At 44.7% G+C, this 14895-nt stretch overlaps 1 protein-coding gene across 5 annotated transcripts in view; it reads right to left on the reverse strand.

The window, feature by feature from the left end:
- Positions 1 to 14895, reverse strand: part of APLN (apelin) — a 110384-nt gene that overhangs the window by 52488 nt on the left and 43001 nt on the right. The window contains exons 4-5 of one of the 5 annotated variants that reach the window (XR_008377552.1): positions 9548 to 9648; positions 860 to 9044 (exon numbers count right to left, since the gene is read on the reverse strand). The exons of 3 other annotated variants lie outside the window; for them this stretch is intronic. The gene's annotated coding sequence lies outside the window, so the exon portion shown is untranslated. Of the gene's footprint in view, positions 1 to 859; positions 9649 to 14895 lie in introns of all 5 variants that reach the window. One more of the 5 variants, XR_008377551.1, reaches the window with a different exon arrangement.

Raw genomic sequence — 14895 nt, forward strand, 5'->3', positions numbered from 1 at the left:
CGTTCCTCAGAAGTGCACTGGGGCCTTTGAATCAGCTAGTCCCTTTGTTTAAAAGGTGCCATGGTCCCCTAAGTAAGACTTGGTCAGCCTTCATAAATTAGCTCCAAGATGAATACACTGCTTCCTCAAGGAAGCCTGCCTTAATCTCTAATCTGAGTCAGGTTCTCTCGGTAATAGCACCCTGTACCCCTGTGCAGCACTGGTAGGTTTTTAAATAAATACAATTTATCTGTTTGGGGGGTTATTGTCTGCCTTTTATAAACAGACTTATAAGCTTCCTTACAAGGGCAAGGATAGTGTCTGTCTTACTTCGCTTTAGCCCAGTCGCTGGCACACAGGAAGCACTCAATAAAATGATAGCTGTTATCATTGTTTGATTTCTGGGTCCTCACCATTCTGGTCATCCCCCCAAACACTCCCTAGTTCACAGTGTTCTCTTTGAAAAATGGTACCTCTACCTTGATGAAGTTCTCCAGTGGTGGCAGGAGCAGCACAAAGTAGAAGCTGAGAATGCTGTCCCCAATTATTAGAGGCATACCACTTTTTTAATGTCACTGAAGGTTATGTGCCTTTATCACCAACTGCATTGCACTCTCAGCTCCAGGCAGAGCTGGAGATCACTTAAATCTACGCACCCAGCTGCTCCAATTTTTTTTTTTTTCTCATCAAGACACCCGTCAAGCCCCATCCTGTTTCTGTGTGGCTATCTTTATAACCTAGGTGTTGAGTTGTACTCTCATCCCTGTTCAGTTCCATCATTTGGTTGGGTCATTGTTCTAACCTGTCCAAATCTTCTCAAGTCCAAGTTCAACCATCCATTATATTAGCCAACCCGCCCAGCCTCGTGTCATATACACACCTGACCAAAGTGTCCCTTTGTCTGCCTCCAAATCCTAGGCAGCAGTATGAAGCAGGACACGGCTAAGAATGGGGCTCTGGAAATGCTGCTGTAGAGTCCCTGAGGCCCTTCACGGGTGTTTCATCAGCAATAATAACAGTTCCGAGGCCAAGTCCTGGCTTTGTCACTTATGCATTGTGAAATTGAGAATTATAGTATGTTCGTTTCCTAGGGATGCCATAACAAAGTACCACAAACTGGGTGGCTTAAAACAACCAAAATGTGTTCTTCAGTTTTGGAGGCTAGAAGTCTGCAGTCAAGGTGTCAGCAAGGCCACACTCCCTCCAAAGGCTCTAGTGTAGGATTTTTCTTTGCCTCTTCTAGCTCCTGGTGGCCGGTGTTCTTTCCCTTCTGGCAGCACAGCTCCAATCTCTGTCGCATGGCCTTCTCTGTGTGTGTCCTGTCTTCGTCTTATAAGGACATTGGTCATTGAATTTAGGGCCCGACCTGCTCTTACTTTAACAAATTGCATCTGCAAAGACCCTATGTCTAAATAAGTTCATGTTGAAGTTTTGGCTGGACATGAATTTGGGGGAACACTACAAATACCTACAAATACCAATACCTTCTCATAGGGCCTCAGCAAGGGCCGGGTAGGTCATGTAGCTTCTCAACCTATAACACATGAAACACCCGGGGATTTTGTTAAAATGCAGATTTGGATCCAACCAGCCTGGGGTGGATCTGCGTTTCTCACAAGCTCCCAGGTGATGCCCTTGCTGCTTGTCCTGCTTTGAATAATAAGGACCTAGGTGAAAGAAAGTGCTTTGAAAACAGAAGTCAATGGGGTGATTACATTTCTTTTGTAAAGAGATTTTCTCAAGCTCCTCTTTCCCCACACCTGTATCTTGACTGAATTAGAAAAAAGAAAAAGTGTTTTCATTTGGGACACCCCCCCACTCCCACCCCTCACCCCTGCCAAAGCAGACCTAAAGACAAGGACTTGGGTTCAGGTAGTTTATTAGGGAGGTGACCCTGAGACTCACAGAAGGGGGAAGTAGAAAAAGTGAGAAAAGGGGGAGAAGCCAGTGAGTGGCCATATGTATTAAAGGGTGGGTCACCATAGTGTCCTCCCAGTTTCTCAGTGTCCCCCACCAACTAGGGCTCCATCCTGCTGGGAGATACTGAGAAACTATGGGGGCACTCTTCAGAATTGTCCTGCAGGAGGGCTAGGGCATTTGCTCACCAATTCCCATCCCCCATCACTTGCAGGTTACCCTGGAGGTATCAACTCCTCCACGGTTCTGGAATCTAGTGCTACAGAAAGCCCCTACTTCAGCAGAGAAAATGCAGGCTCTGGAGGTAGGGAGCAGTGGATAGGCTGGAAACAGCCTTCTCCTGCAGCTGTAGGTGACCTCAACTAGGCCCAGGAGATGGGGGAGGGAGGAAAACTGTCATCATCTGCTACAGAAAGCTTCTAGGATTTGCATGTCATCTGTGTCTCCACTGTTCTATTTTGAGTGCATGAGCTACCCAAACAAGCTCTTGCTTATAGTTATGATTATGACTGCCACCCAGCTCTGGTGGACACCTTGCCCATAGGGGTGTCATCGAAGAATCTGTCAATAGTCTGCTAAAATTCACATGCAGCTTGGTCCCCACTCTCAAGCCTACCTTCACATTAGTAAAATAGTTTACACTGTGGGTGGATGGTAGGAAAAAGTGCCCCCTAGACTAATGTAACTTGTGCTTTAGGGTTACCTCTGGAAGGAAATACTTCCCTCTCTAACTGTCACTACCTTCACCTAGTTCAGTCTATTTACACTCCTGACATTTAGTGTCACCTTTCAACCACATAATGATCTTATGAGGAAGTGGCTATGGTTATCCCCATTTTAGAACCAAAAAATACTGAGGGCAAGAAAAGCTGTGTCCCTTATCCCAGTTTCACACAGAAAGTGGCAGACATGGGTTTCAAGCAGTCTATCTGATTCACTAGGCTCTATTGATTCCATAGGAGAAACCACGTAGTAAGTCCCAATGAGATTTAAATGAAAGCCTTAACTATACTTCTGAACAATCTGTTAAATGAGAGCAGCGAGAACTGCTTTCATCTGTACACAGCTTCTCATCCTCTTATGACACAGTGGGTCCATTAGGGGATGAGATGATTCTTCACTTTAAAAAAGAATTTACTGCAAATAAAATACATGTATTCATTTTTAAAAGTCAGTGTATATTTACTCTGTGTGAGTATTTACGGCAATGGATGAATTTATTGAGATGAATGGATTTTTCCTGGATAATTGATAAATGAATAGATATCAACTCCAATAAGAAAAAGATGCCATGGGGAAATGAAATAAACAAAGTAAATGATTCAATATCCTTAGTTTTCAAAGTGTCACCGTAGGAGTTCCTTGACTAGTGATTTTTCCCAGCACATCAACTATAGGATTCCACTCCCACACACATTTCAAGAAGACACTTATACACAAAATAAGAAAGATCTATTCCTCTGCTATATTTTGAGTCATTTTTGTTTCTTTTCCAGGCAGTAAATTCCCCCAGGGGGAAGGAGTAGTGTAGATTCTTTACCACAGTGATTTTTCTGCAGAGGTGTGTACTCAGAGAGGGTTGGACTTACTAAATTCAAAAAAAGCCACACCTTAAAAAATGAATCCACAAGGCTACTAGAAAAGGAGGGAAAAGCAAGGTTTTTATGTGTTTTTAATTCTTGCTCTTTTTTTTTTTTGTGCACTCATTGCTCATTTAAAGAATATGGAAAAGAAGCAGCCCCAGTCTCTGCTTTGAAGAAGCTTATAGTCCAATTGGAAAGACAAGCAGAACACATTGGAAACAACCCGTGTGTAATACAAGAGAGCTAGGAAATAAGTGTGAGAGCAAGTGGCTCTGAATGTAAGTGCTGAAAAGGCTCCAGGGAGGGAGAGATCGATGTGGACTGAGAGGAGCCTAGGTAGAAGTGAAAAGAGCATTGGACTGCAAGTCAGGAGACCTGGGTTCTAGACCAGTTCTTTGCCTGACCCTCTGTGTCATCTGATGTACTCACTTCTCTCCCACAGACCCGCTCTTGACTATCATGCAATCTAGCAAGACAGCCAGATCTACAGATACACGTGAGCCCCTGGGAGCAAGGAGGTGCATTAGTTCACCCAGTGTCTCCTGGGTAGCAGCTGCGGAACAGGCCCCATGCTACACACTGGGAGGAAAAAGGCAAATAGCTATACTGAAAGAGTTAGGCTCCCACCTGGCCACTCTTACTTTCCCACTTTTGCTTGCATTGCTTCATTGCCCTGCATTGTCGACCTTATTTAGTCCTTCTGAGGAAACTATTAACCCTTCAAATCCCTGGCTAGGAATTACCTAGTTTGTGAGGCCTTCTGTCTTAACCTGTTCAGTCTAAACAGAATGCCATAGACTGGGTGGTTTTAAGCAAATATTTTATTTTTAAAAGTTCTGGGGGCTGAAAATCCAAGGTCAGGCATCATTATGGTCCAGTTCTTGGTGAGGGCCTGTTTCCTGGTTTAAAGATGGCTATCTTCTTGTCATATCTCCACACGGCAAAGGAGAGAAAGAGAGGTGGGAGAAATAGACACAGAGAGAAAAATCTCTTCCATCTCTTCTTATAAGAGCTCTAATACCACCTTGAGGGCTCCATCCTCATGACCTAATCATCCCCTAGAGCAGCAGTTCTCAACCTGTAGGTCGAGACCCCTTTTTTAACAATGAAAATACATTGCAGCATTAGGAAGGTTGAGAATGCCCTAGAGGCTCATGCCCTAGAATGCTCCACTGCCCTAGAGGCTCCACCTCCTAATACCATCACCCTGGTTAGGACTTCAACACATGAATTTTGGAGAGATACAAATATTCAGACCATAATAACTTCCCTGAACTGTCTTTCCACACACTCCAGCAAAGTTACTTTCTTTCGCTTCGGGGCTCCGGTCAGTGGGCTTCCATTAGTGCCCCTACTATGCAGGACTGAGATGGTCTCTGTATCTCGTACCTATCTCTCAAACTCAAATGTAAGCCCCCTGAGGACAGGAACCACGATGTATTTTCGTGCCTACTGCTGGCATAAGGTCTGGCCCACAGCAGTGTCTCCTTCAGTGAATGTTTGTTAAATCACACAGAACTAAATCAAATGAGAATGTGATCAGATTTCGATTCAATTTGCTTTACAGTCAGTTGCCTTTGGTAAGGAGGGAGTTTAGAAGCATGACCAGCTTGTGAGTTTTGCTTACTGTGATAGACAGGATGCTGAGAGAGGTGCTGGAAGACGTTTGGCCAAATAGAACATTAGAGAAGGGTCTATAATGGAGACCAGTGCTTTGCTGCCACCCCTACCTTGGGTCTGCTTGACAACCAGAGGGCCCCATTTCATGAAGTGGGACCAGGCAGGGTTAGTGTGGCAGCTGCAAAGACCCCCTGGGCTGGGGATGCCCACTGTGCTGCACATGGCTTTCCTCTTATCCCCCAGAGTTGTGCAATGCAGCAGTCTTGCACCACAGGGGAACAGAGGAGGAAGCTGATTGGCCCACGGTGGGATGACCCTTGGCCTCCACTGTCTGTCTCCCTTATACTCAGCAGAGGGTCAAGGTAGAGAAAAATAATACATAGAAAAGAAGGCAGAGTCTACATACTTGCAAAGGCTGCAATATATGTATGTGCCTGTGTGCATGCGTGTGTGTGTGTGTGTGTGTATACAGTAGAACCTCCATAGCTGACCATCTCCCTACAATGACCACCCCTTAAATTAACTTAATTTTCATAGACCAAACATGCACCATATGTATATATCAGTACAGTAGACATAGTTTCTTATGTTGACCACCTCTTTATGTTGACCAGTTTGTTACAGTCCCTTGGGTGATTAACTTATAGAGGTTCTACTGTGCATATATAAAACATCCCAGAACTCGGGGGCCCTTTGATTGGTTAAGGGAGAACTCTAGACTAATGAGGGCAGCAGTGTGGACCTAGCCCTCAGCCACCCAATGTGATTTCTACTGTTTTCCAGCTACAAGCTTCACCCTTAAAGTCCTTGTAAATTGTCACATAGGGCCCAGGGGAGAACATGTGACAGCTCAGTGTCAGCCAGTCATTTTAACCACTAGAACAGAGAGAACTGGGGCAATGTCCTGGGGCACAGAGAGCAACACAGTCCCCATGTTTTGGTCCCACTTTTCTGTGCTATCTTGGAAATGAGGCAAATGTGACCCTTTGCAACCAGAGCAGCCATAAATGCTACAGGTAGGCCATTGGTATTCTTTCTGGGGCCAGCCGGGGTCAGTTCTACTGGGAAAGAGGGAAGGAGCAGAGAAGAGAGCCCCAGTGGAGGCCTGGTGGCAAAGACCAAGTCCCTCCATGAAGACATCATAACACTGTAGCCAGAGACCAGAGGCCAGCAAAGGGGCAGAGAGAGGAGTCCATACAAGTACCCTACTGCACATGGTCACTATTCCATTTTTTCAACACGAGAAGTCCCAGGCGTTTGTTAAAAGCCTGGGATGAGGATGGCAGGGAGGTGAGTGAGGAGCAGACATCTGGGACAAACTTCTAAGCCAGAGTCGTTGTGAGAACTCAGCTCATTTACAAGTATGACATTCCATGCCCACTGTCACCCCACAATTAAGACCCCAGAGTAGACCTGTGGATTGATTCCTGTTAAATCTGAAAGGAAGCCCGGGCTCAGCCTCAGTCTGTGGCTGGTAGCCCAGCCCAGCTCACTGGGCCCCATGTGGCCTGGGATCAACATGCTTGGCTTCAATAGCACCACGCTCTGACCAACCCGAGAGACCAACCCAGGTTCAGTCTCCAGGAACGTCTTCATTTAAGGCTTTGTAAGGTGCCTGTAAACAGCACATAATGAAATCCACAGATAAGCTAAAACCAACTGTTCAGAATCAATCAGCCAAGACTGAGATGATTGATCTCAGGGGGCCCAGGAGGCAGAAATATGGTGAGGAAATAACCATGTGAAATTCTGCCTGGACAAGGACCAGCTAACTTCATGTGTGTTCTGCCTAATTCTACACTTAGCAGGAGACAGGAGGGCTTTGGGGAGCACCAGGGCTAAGGGAAACAGAGGGGTGGGATACAGCAGGGGATTGGGGGGTAGCCCCAGCCTAACCATTTGAAGATGAGTCAATAGAGACAACACACAGACCAAGGAGCAAGCTCCTGTCCATGTGGGCCCAAGGAAACTCCAAGGGGCCCATCAGGACCAAGGAATTGAGGAGGATCAGAGAGTTCAGTGCACTGGACAGAAAGGGTGTTATGGATGAGTCACACTTGGGATAGTTTTGCATCAGAGGCACCATGACCTCTGGTGTCTACCTGTCTCCTAGGAAATCCCCCCAGCAAGCCCAGGAAAAGCTAGTGTCAGCAAAACATGGCATTGATAAACTCTCTGGAGTCAGACACCTAGGTTCAACTCCTATCTCTGTTCTGAAGCTTTAAGTCAGTAATCTAACTCCCTTTAGCCTCAGTTTCTTCATCTGTCCATGTGGGCCCAAGGAAACTCCAAGGAGGCCCATCAGGACTAAGGAGTTGAGGGGAATCAGAGCATATCAAGATGACATATTAGTCTTTCCTCACAGGTTGTCCTGAGGACAAAATAAGATAATGTTTGTGAAGCAATAAGGAAGAGGAGGAGGAGGAAGCCAATACTGTGCTGCTGGAGCCCCCTCCCTGTCTTCCTCCCATCGCTCTACCTCACAGTCTGCCCTCTTTGGGGCTATGGACCAATCCATTCGCTCCTCAGCTGGCAAATAACTACCCACTCCAAACACTGCTGTCTGCTAAGCCTCAGTTGTTAAAAGAATAGGCATTGCTGAATTAATGGCCAATCATGGTTGAATCTTGTGCTCCATTCACAACTCCTGCATTAATGGATATGGCCACACCTATAGCTAGAGTTAAAATTTTTAACTTTGATCTTTTTCTCAAAGACTTAATAAGACAAATTTTAGTATGTCATTTGTGAGTAACAGATTATATCTAAATGTCTAGGCTGATTAACTTTGGTTGTTGTAGCCCAGTAGAGGCTAACACTGTGGGTTCCATCCTAGTATGGACCACTTTCTTTCATTCTAGCCTTCACCATGGCCTAAACCCTGATTGAACCCAGCCATCTCACTGTGGGGAGAACAACCTAAAGACACCTTCTTGGAATGCCACTGGTTTATTAGTTCCTTCTCTCTCAGTTATGAGCATTCACACTCAATTTGAAGCTGCACACAACAGTCTCCCCCAAGGAATGACAGACCCTTGGAATCTGCCCTCTTGGTAACTGCCCTCTCCAGCTAGGAATCCACGGGAAATTGAGGAATGGATAAGATGTTCTCTCCTGTTGAATCAAGACTAAAGGACCTGGAGGGGCATGATGCCATCCATGGTGGAGGAGCCTGTGGGGGTGCCCAGGCTGAGCTGACTGAAGAGAGTAGGCTGCTGGTCTCTCATAGGCCCAAGAAGTGTTTGAGCAGCAAGTCTTTATCCTTGGGCATAAAGGGTTGAACTAGCCCAACCTCTAGGAAGAAATCGACCCACTAGAAAGACCTATTATCTGGGAACTTAGCCCAGACCTCAGCAGAGAAACTGGCCTCCATCTGGACTGTTTCTTACCATGAGCAATTCCAGCCTGAGACTTGGAAGCATCCTGTCAGATTTTCTAGGCCAGCCCCACTTTCCCACATCTAGCGCCTTGGTCAGGCTTTGTGTCCTGAGTTCTGGTTCAGAACATATGTTCCTCATAACTAGGGAGCCTAGAAAGGAAATGTGTAGCCGGCTCTTGTCACCTCCATCATTCCAACGTCCTCCTCAATGCGGAGGCTTTCTCCAGCCAGCTGCAGCCAGCTATGTTTTTGCTCATAGCTTTCTTTTACAGGGGCCCCATGGCAAGCTACTTCACAGAGTAAGTCTTAGTCCCCCATCTGGGGCCTAAGGGGCTGTGTCTCCTCATCAGGCTGGGAGGTCTTGTGGGCAGGGCCTACCTTTTCCACCTTCTGTGTTCCTGTGAATAGGGCTCTTGCACCCAAAGGATGCTTATTCATTCATCCATCCAACAAATATTTGCTGAGAGCTACTATGTGCTAGGCTCTGGGTGAGGACATGGAAGTGAAGAGGATGTTGCATCCAGTCTTCGTGAACCTGAGATTTTAGTGGAAGGCAAAGGGGAACCCTAGGAGGGGAAACAAAGAGAAGGCACTTGTTCAACCATCAACTTCAACAAGTGGTATCAGACAGAGGCACAATACCAAAACAGAGCTAGTACTTTGCCAGGAGGAACCACCAGCAAGGCCAGTGTTGTGGTCATCCTTCCAGAGGAAATATTTACTCCCAGAATCCTGACAGGAAGTGGCTCTACTGGCCCTGGCCATCTGCCCACTATCCACCCCCATGTATTCCCCCTTTTCCCCACCACAAGCAGCCCAGGTTGGCTGAGAGTTTACAAAGAGGCACTTATCTATACGTCCACAAGGAACCACACTTATGTTTCTTTGAAGGGCCAAGGGAAAGAGGAGGTAGTTTCCAGATCAACCTCAGAGCAGAGGGAGCATACCAGGAAAAGAAGCAACAGCATCCTTCCTATGGAAGCTGTTGTTAACATCTTCACCGCCTGCACTAACCAACTGATCAGTGGGGGAATCAAAGCCCATAGCTCCTCCCAGCCTTCCCCCATACCTGCCTGCTCCAAGGGGACACTCTAGTAAGGCAGGTCTCTGGGATCCAGGGCCCTACTGCAGAGCTTGATGAGGCCCAGAGCTTGATGATGGTTGTCTTCCCTGTGGTTTAGCGGGAAGGGGAAAGAGAAATAATTGCCTTGAGAACCAAGCACCAGACCTGAGGACTGGCCCCAGGCAAAGAGGGAAGGTAAAGATCCCAGAGGGCTGCAGGGATGGTGAGGTGGGCATGGAGATACACTGCTCAGGTCTCCTTCAAGAGAACCTTTTGCAGGGAACAGAGTTAACTGACAGCCCCAGCTGCTACACTTCGGGATCTCTGGTTCCGTTCACATAAGGCTGCTGCCAGCCAATGACTAAGCCTGGCAGGGATGCTAGTCCCAGCCCATTCCTGCCTGACACGGGAGTCCTCAATAGAAAACCCTTGCCCAGGGATCTCCCGGGAGTCTGGCCAGACTTCCTCAGACCTGTGACGTGGCACAAGCCACTTCTTGTTCCAGCCTCCTCCTTGCCCCTCTCCTTTCTTAGGTGTCAGTCCAGCACCAGAACCTGAAGGCACTCCTGCTTCCACCTTTACAGCCTTCATGGGTTTCCCTGCATAAATTTCCTGCACATGTAGCCCCATCTTGATGTCTGCTTCTCAGAGGACTGAAGCGGACCTAAAAAGCGTGTGGGTCACGAGGAACAGCCTAATGGGTATGTATGCCCTCTGCAGCCCTGAGGGGCCACTACCCACAGGAAAGAGAGCATCGTTTTTTCCAGATCTGTGGGAGGGGCTGAGCACAGACTCCCTTCCAATAGCCTAGAAAAGGTCCCAGCTTCACACGGCTCCATTCCTGCTGAGGAGAACTTGCACAAACTCTCCCCTCAACTCAGGGGTCTCCATTTCCTTCAAGCACAAGTCTTGGAAAATTCTCCCTCAACATGTCCAAATATTTGTTCATTTTAATTCAAAAAAAGAAATCCAGATGTACCTCGCTTTACCCAAAACCGTGTCCTTGAGAAGCTAAGTGCAAATTAAATTACAATCAACTTCCTATTGACCCTGTTGAACATGCTCCAGGGGTCTCACAAGTAAAGGGAACTCTATACATCTGAGGTCAGTCGTATGCCACATATCTGAGCTGGTAGAAAAACTGACACCTATGGGTATACTGCAGCAAAGTCAAACAAACAGCAATTGTGGCAGGTTCCTGGCCTTGGGGATCTCCCAGCCAGCCCACTGGGAAGACAGACAGGATCCACTTGGAGGGCAATATGCCATAGGGAATGAATTTGAGTCTGACCTGTGTGATGACATCATTGCTAATTCACTAGTTCTGAGAAGCAGGAGAGTTCAGGCAAGAATGGTGAGGAGTTCCACCAAGGGCAGGTATCCCGGCCTGAGCCCCAGGCTTCCCTATCCACCACTAAACAACACTATCTCCTTCCTGCCTTTCCCTGTCTATCCCAGTTGCTCCAAGTTCCTCCTACACTGCTCCCTGGGCCTGGCCACATAGTTGGCTGCCTGAGGAGGACCTGGCTTGGTTCCCAGTACCAGACATGGGGGTGAAGATGTGTGGGCTGTTTGGAGTGTGGCCAGCCTTCAAGGCCCAGCTGCAGGGCACAGGGCCAAGCTGACAATGCCAGCCACTGGAGACAGGGTGGCAACTGCTGCTGTCGCCTCCAAAATACCAGTTGAGGTTTTCTTTTACTTTGGGGTTTAGGAACTATTTCCATTTCTATTATGCCTTTGTTTTTCCCTACTTTCCCTTTTCTTTTTAATAGTGTTGATGCTTGTGCCTGGAGGTGAGACAGGGAGGGCAAGGAAAGAAAACAGTGAAGTCAACAGAGGTGCCCTAGTGCCTTGTGGCTACTTTTCCAGCACCGCCCACTCCCACCCAAGAGCTTGAGCCTCCATGGTGGTCCCTCCCAGGGCCTACCCTCCATAGACAAAAACCAGCATAGCTCCTACTCTGCCCTATTTTTCCCCCATTGCAACTTCCCTATATGGATGCCATTTTTCAGTATCCACCTCTCTGCTGATAAGTGAGGACATTCACTCTGTCTTGAGCCACCTTCTCCTCTCATTAGACATCCTCTCTCTGGACAGTCTCACTCACACCCAGGGCTTCAGTTATTTATATGTCCAAAATTCCACATTCATTTCTTTGGTCCAACCTCTACTATGAACCCCATACTTACATATCCACCTGCCCTCTCTGTCCAAATGGATCACAGGCATCTCAAATTCCACATGTCCATAACCAATCTCATCATCTCTGCTCTACCCATCCACCAAATAAACACATCCCTCAAAAAAAAAAAAGAAGAAGAAGAAGAAGAAGAAAAAGTCTTCTCCTGCCCCAGTCTTCTCTGTCTCATTGAATTGCACTACCATCCCTTTAGTTGTTCAAGCTGGAAAACTGGGGGTCATCCTGAACTCTGCCCTTTATTTCACCTACCACCCAAATCCAATCTATTAGCAAATCTTTTCAATCTCATCTCTTATATAGCTCTCAAATGCTTTCACATCTCTCCAATCCCACTGCCTCTCCTTTAGTGAAGACTACAATCGATTCATTTATAAACAACTTAAATAACATCCTCATTTGTCCTTCACAGTATTTACCTCCTATCCATTTAAGAGATCATCAGGTGTCCACTAGCTTTTTCTTAAAAACAAATATGATCTGTCTTTCCCCTGTTTAAAAGCCCTTACTACAACTTCTGCCTTTAACCACATTGGAATAAGTTAGATCAAACTTTTTCTTCTGCCATGAAAAAAAAAAAAAAAAAAAAAAAAAAAAAACAGAAAACTGACCAAAATAAATGAAACAGCTATTTTTGGGCATCGGGCAACAGGTAGGACTGTGATTTCTGAGAGAAGAGGAACAAACGAGGTGAGGTCTATTAGGACCTTGGTTTCTACCTGGAGTCATATTCTGGAGCATGGTGTGGGAAGAGGAAACCCCAGAATCACATAGTGATCTCCTTGAGTTAGTGAGAAAGACATTGGAGTTTAGGGGACTGAGGTGGTTAAAATTTAAAGAGCAGAGTTCTGGAAAAGATGGAGCAACACACACACACATACACACACACACAAAAGAGTTACAGATATCAGCATAGGAATCCTCTTGATTGCACTGTTGAATAATAAGCTACACATCCATAAAATGAAACTGTAAGTCCAGGCAAGAACTATCGAAAAATCATAAGCTGAAATTCCCAAAGTCCTCACAAGTATGAGACACATGCAATTTCCCACCAGCCAGACTAGAGAAAACTTGTGTGAAATCCAGGGCATTCAATAGAGCCTCCAAGAAAGGTCACACCTCAGCAGCAGGAATAAACTAGCCCTAGAATAAATGGTACTCTAGACCTTCTCCAATGAACTTTAAAAACAAGCCTTGAAAGACATAGGTTGATGTGCAAGAAACATAACTGCCTTCCCAGAGTTCAAGACACCTTAAGGAAAGACATAAATCCAGACACTCAATGATGAAGCATCTGCAATGGCTAAGATCCAGTAAACAATTATTAGATATGTAAGGAAATAGGGAAAATGTGCTGCTTCCATAGCCAGGAAAAAGAAGGCAGTCAATAGAAACAGAGCTGGAAATGGCAAAGATGATATAATTAACAAACAATGAATCTTAAAACAGATATTATAAATATGCTCAAGGATTTATAGAAAAACATGAATAGAGTGAGGAAAGAAATTTTAAAAAAAGTTAATAGTCAAATAGAATCTTGAAAGTGAAAAAAGCAATATTTGAAATAAAAAAATCTACTAGATGGGCAGAACAGTAGATTAGACACTGCAGAAGAAAAGATCAACAAACTATAAGAAATAGCAAGAGGAACTATCCAAAATGAAGCAGACAGGGAAAATAAAAGCTGATAAAAAGAGCTGAGACAAGAGGATGATTGCTCAATCCCAAGAGTTTGAAGTTGCTGTGAGCTATGATGCCATGGCATTCTACCCAGGGTGACAGAATGCAGACAAAATGTGGTGTATTCATACAATGGAATACTATTTGTCCACAAAAAAGGAAAGCACTGATACATGCTAAGATTCATGTAGATGAACCTTAAAAATATGCTATGTGAGGGCGGCGCCTGTGGCTCAAAGGAGTGGGGCGCTGGCTCCATATGCCGGAGGTGGTGGGTTCAGACCCGGCCCTGGCCAAAAACTGCAAAAAAAAATAAATAAATAAAATGCTATGTGAAAGAAGCTGTCCACAAAAGACCTCAATTTCTATGAGGTCTTTTTATATGAAATGGTCAAAATAGACAAAACCATAAAGACAGAAACTAGATTAATGGTTCCTTAGGGATAGGGAATGAGAGGGATGAGGGATAGTTTAAGGGTATGGAGTTTCTTTGGAGGCAATGAAAGTGTTACAAAATTGACTGTGGTGGTGGTTGCACATATCTATAACTGTGTTACAAGCCAATGAACTGTACTCTTTAAATGGGTAAATTGTATGGTATGTGAATTATATATCAGTAAAGCTGTGATTTAAAAAATATTAACAGAGCCTCACTTGATTGTGTGATATTGAATCACACAATCTAACATATGTATAATAAGTGTTCCAGAAGGAGCTGGAGGCAGAAAAACATTTGAATAAATATTGGCTGAAAATTTGGCAAACCCAACGAAAACCATAAACTATAGATCTAAGAAGTTCAATAAAACCCAAGAAGGCTAAAAATAAGGAAAATCTAACAAAAACACATCATAAGCAAATTGCTGGAACCCATTAATAAAGAGAAAATGCTAAAAACAGCATTCATGTTATGTATACAGAAGTACCAAGTAAAGATAACTGCAGAGTTCTTAACCAAAATATTGCAAGCCAGAAGACAATGATATCTTTAAACTATCCAAAGACTTAAACTGTAAGAAATGTTAAAGGAAGTTCTTCAGATGGAAAGGAAATGAACCAGTTGCAAGCATAGATTTATAAAAAGTAATGATGAGTGCCAGAAATGGCAAATATATGGGTAAATATGAAAAGACTTGCTTTCTTCCATTTTTAAATTTTCCTTTACAAGATAATTGACTGCTACTGTCAATGAATTATTCACTTTAAAATGGTTAATTTTATGTCATATGAATTTCACTTAAATAAATTATTTTGAAATATATGAATGACTGTTTAATGCAATAATAACATAATATAGGGTTATATATAGAAGCAAAATGTATTACAACAATAGCACAACATATAGGAGGCATAAAAATATGCTGTTATAAGGTTCTTACTTGCACTAGAAGTTATATAATAGTATCTAAAGGTAAATTGTGATGAGTTTAAAATGCTTTTTATAACCCCCAAAACAACTGTAAAACAAAGCTAT

This window comes from Nycticebus coucang, chromosome X (assembly GCF_027406575.1).
Source record: "Nycticebus coucang isolate mNycCou1 chromosome X, mNycCou1.pri, whole genome shotgun sequence".
Classification (NCBI taxonomy): Eukaryota; Metazoa; Chordata; class Mammalia; order Primates; family Lorisidae; genus Nycticebus; species Nycticebus coucang.